Source organism: Capsicum annuum, unplaced genomic scaffold (assembly GCF_002878395.1).
Source record: "Capsicum annuum cultivar UCD-10X-F1 unplaced genomic scaffold, UCD10Xv1.1 ctg5121, whole genome shotgun sequence".
In the NCBI taxonomy this organism is placed as follows: domain Eukaryota; kingdom Viridiplantae; phylum Streptophyta; class Magnoliopsida; order Solanales; family Solanaceae; genus Capsicum; species Capsicum annuum.
Genome location: NW_025859136.1, coordinates 33,471 through 38,382, shown reverse-complemented (window position 1 = coordinate 38,382; position 4,912 = coordinate 33,471). Strand labels below are relative to the sequence as shown.

At 33.6% G+C, this 4,912-nt stretch overlaps 1 pseudogene; it reads left to right on the top strand.

Moving 5' to 3' along the window:
* The first annotated feature begins 159 nt into the window (after window positions 1–159).
* On the top strand, window positions 160–3,862 carry LOC124892853 (annotated as a pseudogene).
* The last annotated feature ends 1,050 nt before the right edge of the window (window positions 3,863–4,912 follow it).

Here is a 4,912-nt window from a genome sequence, read left to right as displayed (position 1 = left end):
ACAAAACTTAAATTCTATGTGAAAACATGATTTTGGGCAAAATTGTAACTTAGAACAATGTCCACGTTTCTAAAATTCACAAAAAAGGAAAATGATTTCTAGTACATTTCTAAAAAAAGTAAAACGAGAAAGTTTATATATAGGTGGTAAGATAAATCATTAAAAAGGAAAAAAAAAAAAATAACTACCATGTACAACAAATTTCTAATTTTCTCCGCAACTCAATCTATGGTTTAAAATAAGTGGATAATTTCAATTTTGCCAAAAGGAAAAAAAAAAAATTTGCCCTATAAAAGTGCTTCAACATTCAATCTACATTTCATAAAATACATTGAGATACTAACCCAAAAACTTCAAAAAAAAATATCTAAGGGAAGAAAATAAGAAAAAAAAAGAGATGGATTTGAAATTCAAATTGGTTCATTTTGCATTAGGGGTGTTATTTCTAGCACAATCTGGGGAATCTCACATTGGACCTTTTGATAAATAGCTATGGTGATATTAGTGAGGTCAGTCATGCATTTATTTTTCTCATTATCTAGGTAAATTCTAACCTACTATAAACCAACTTTCACCCAAGAAAATGATAAAATTATACTAATTTATTTTTAGGAGGAGGTATATATAGAGTAAGCACACTATTAATTGCACCGAAGGGTGTGACCTAGCAAAGGCGAAGCTAGGTATATGAAAGAAGTTTCAATTGTATCTCATTGATTTCGAAAATTATACTACACAAATTTGAATTGTTTTTTCATAATTGTTGAATGCCATTTACATTTATAAAAAGAACACAGTGTAGTAGCCAAAGGATTCAAAATTTTCTTTAGGTCATAAGTTCAAATCTTAGATATAATATTTTAGTATTTTTTGAACCCCTTTGTTAATATCAGGTCCCGAGGTCTGGTGCTAATGAAGTCAGTAAAAACATGGGAGGTCAGAATTACAATTAAATTATAAATCAGGACAGAAACAAAAAAAAAAAGAAGGAAGAAGTCAGACTCCTATCAAAGAGTGTTCTGGATGACGATAGAGTTATTCAACACATGTATTGGTGGAATCTAACATTTACATGCGATATGAAAAAAGATCAATACATACAAGCTATAAAGATCAATACACACAAGCTATAACATATATAAGACCTTACATATCTTCAAAACTAACTACTATATATTCTTTCTCGTGTCTATTTTGGTGATATATGTAAATCATTCTCTCTATTTTCTCTAGTCATATTTGGTGATGGAAATTTTTACTATTAATGTTTAGGCTGTGGTGAAAGCTTTTAAAGAGGCATGTCAATCAACAAGTGCAAGCACCATTCTGATCCCAAAGGGCACATTCCAAATGAACCAAGTGAAACTAGAAGGTCCATGCAAAGGACCTATTGAACTTCAAATCCAAGCCACTTTGAAAGCTCCTTCTGACCCTAATTCAATCAAGGGTTGTGAATGGTTAACAGTCAACAAACTTGATGGGTTCACCATGTCTGGTGGTGGGACCCTTGATGGTCAAGGTAAAGTTGCATGGGAATGCAAGAAGTCCAAGAAGTGTACCAAACTTCCCAATGTAAGTACTAGTCTTTCTGTTTAGTCAAACTTTGAAAATCTGTTGCTTCTGAATAACATATATCTATATCTTTTTATCCATGTGATGTATAGAACTTGAGCTTCAACTCCCTCACAAATTCCATAATCAAGGATATCACAACATTAGACAGCAAGTCATTCCATGTGAATGTGAACCAATGCAAGAACTTAACATTCCTCCACTTCAACGTCAAGGCTCCAGACGATAGCCCTAACACCGATGGCATCCACATCTCAAGGTCGAGCGCAGTGAATGTCACTGAGTCAACTTTCTCTACCGGAGATGATTGTATCTCTATTGGCGATGAAACGGAACAACTTCACATCACTAAGGTCACTTGTGGACCTGGACATGGCATTAGTGTTGGTAGTCTGGGTGGAAATCCTGGTGAAAAGCCAGTGGTTGGTGTTTTTGTTAAGAATTGCACTTTCATTAGCACTGATAATGGTGTTAGGATCAAGACATGGCCTGCTTCTCACCCTGGTGTTGTCTCCGATGTGCACTTTGAGGATATCATTGTGCAAAATGTTAGCAACCCTATTCTCATTGATCAAGTCTATTGCCCAAGTGGCAAATGTAACAAAAATGTAAGTACCACACACTTAAATTATCATCAGTCATGTGTTGGGATGGTTGAAGGGGAGAAGAGCCTTAAGAGTAACTGGTAAAGTTGTTGTCATAATGTGACCAAGAGGTCACGGGTTCAAGTTTTGGTAAAAAGCCTCTGGCAGAAATGCAAGGTGAGGCTGCATACAATACACCCTTTTGATCGAGCCCTTCTAAGACCTTGCGCATAGCGAGAGCTTTAGTGCACCGAGCTGACCCTTTTTTTCTTTGTGATGGGATGGCTAGGATCTTTACATTCTTAATCACAAGGTCTCCAGTTCAAACACTAAGAATAGAGAACGTCTTGGCAGAAAATGTTTTACTTGGATACAACAACAACAACAAACCCAGTAGATTCCCACATCGTGGGGTCTGAGGAGGGTAAAATGTACGCAGTCCATATCACTACACCGTGAGGTTTTACTTGGATACAACAACAACAAACCCAGTAGATTCCCACATCGTGGGGTCTGAGGAAGGTAAAATATACACAGTCCATACCACTACATCGTGGGGTTTTACCCGGATAATTTGCAAAAAAAAAGAAAAAACCTACTTTTGTTGCTTTGTATTTAAAAACTAGCCACTTTTTCAAAATTAGACAACTAGTCGATCTAAAGTTCAAAAAGTGACACACCCACCCACCCAATACACGGGCTTGGAAAAGGATAGAATCACATAGAATCTATCCTTTTACTAAAGACTATTATTTTCATTTCATACACCCTAGCCTCCTAGGCACATAGCGATAATTTTTATCATTGCATCACGGTTTTCTTCCTATTTTAGGATCTTTTTTGTTTCTTATCACCATGTTTGGGATGGTTGTAAGTTGTAACCTCTACAACTTAATCAAAGATCTTTGCTTCTTTCAAGAGTAACCACTTTTATCGCCCTATATTTAGGAGATGGCCACTTTTACAAAATCAAACCATTGGTCTGAAGTTCAAAAGTGGTCATCCATTATGCACATGTGAAGGAAGGGACCCAACCACATTGAATCTATTGCGCATAGCATTACTTGCCTCCTGATGACACGTAAAACAATAATTTTAATCGTTGCATCAAGATTTCAAGATCCTAACCGTTAATTCTTTTTTTTTCTTTTTCTTTTTCTTTTTGCAGTTGCCTTCACAAGTGAAGATTAGCAAAGTGACTATACAAAACATAAAAGGTACATCAAGAACTCAAAATGCAGTATCACTACTTTGTAGTAAAGGTGCACCATGTGAAGGTGTTGAAGTTGGAGACATTGACATCACATATAGTGGAAAAGAAGGACCAGCAAAATCAAGTTGTGAGAATATTAACCCAAGATTAAAGGGCAAACAAATTCCAGCAGTTTGTTCTACTGTTGCTGATGAATACTGAATTTTTAAAAAAATTAAGTGTGAAACTAGAAATATATATATATATATATATTACAAATTAGAATAAAGAAAATCTCGTTGTTGTAATTTATCATAAATTCGATTGATTTCTCATATCATCATCGAATTTATGATTTTTATAGGTAAAATGTTATAGTTATAGTCAAGAGATGTAATTCGTGGTATTAAATAGGTTCTTATGTAAAATTTGATCAAATTTACACGCACCCGGTGTATACATCAAACCAATACATGCATGTCATGTGTTTAAATTTAAAGTTCATGTTACTTAACCATGATTAATCATATTTATTTTACTTAATTTAATTACATAACCATGGTAAAGAACATTAATTTGGTGTATACACCGAGTGCGTGTAAGTTTTACCTGTATTTGTTAGATTCTCCACATGTCAATAGAATTTAACAAATAAGAAAAAATATATGGTAAGAAATATTAAGAGAATTAATATTTAAGAAGTTCTAAAATATATGTAAGAAGAAGAACTATTTTTCTCAAATTAAAATTTCAAATCAAATAATATTCTTTTTACAAGACTTTTTAAAAAGGTTATGAGATTGTTTTTCATTGAAGGTACCGTAACCTCTTTTTCATATATAGATCTCACAAATTTAAAATCTCAAGAAATTAATTATGTGGTATGTTTAGGATAGTTTTGAGTCCCTGCCTTCCTCAAATGATAGGATGTAACCATGTAAAATGTTTGAATTCGGTAAAAAGAAAATTATTAATGTTTAATGAAAGTTCAGTCTATGGCAGTTCCAAATTATCATTTTTTATTGATTTTTGCATTTTGTAATTAATCTAATCTACTCTTTTTGTTCTTCCTTTTTATTTACTTGTGTAATCTCTTTCAATTGACAAGGAATTAAATGATATTTTGCTGGCGTCATATCAAAATTTTGGATAGTAGTACATGTTTGTGGTAATGAGATTCATAAACTTCGAATCTTTATTTTAGGTTTAAGTCATTAATAGCCCCTTGAACTTTTTTTGAAATTTCACTTGGACGTCTCAACTCAGTCTTGAACCTATTGAACACCTAAATTATTCAAATGTATATCTATTAGACACAAATCGGTGATGTGGTAAGGAAAGTCTAACACACTTTCCTCAGTCACGTTTTTGAGTATCAATCGATATTTTACTTTTATTTTAATTAAAAAATTACACTTAAATTATTTTATTAATACAATTTTTAATAAATAACAATTTCTTAATTTAAAAAAAAAAGAAAAAGAAAAGAGCAACCCCCTCCCAAAACCCGTCTTCTTCACCCCCCCCCCCCCCACACCCCCCCCCACCCCCCCCCCCCCCCCCC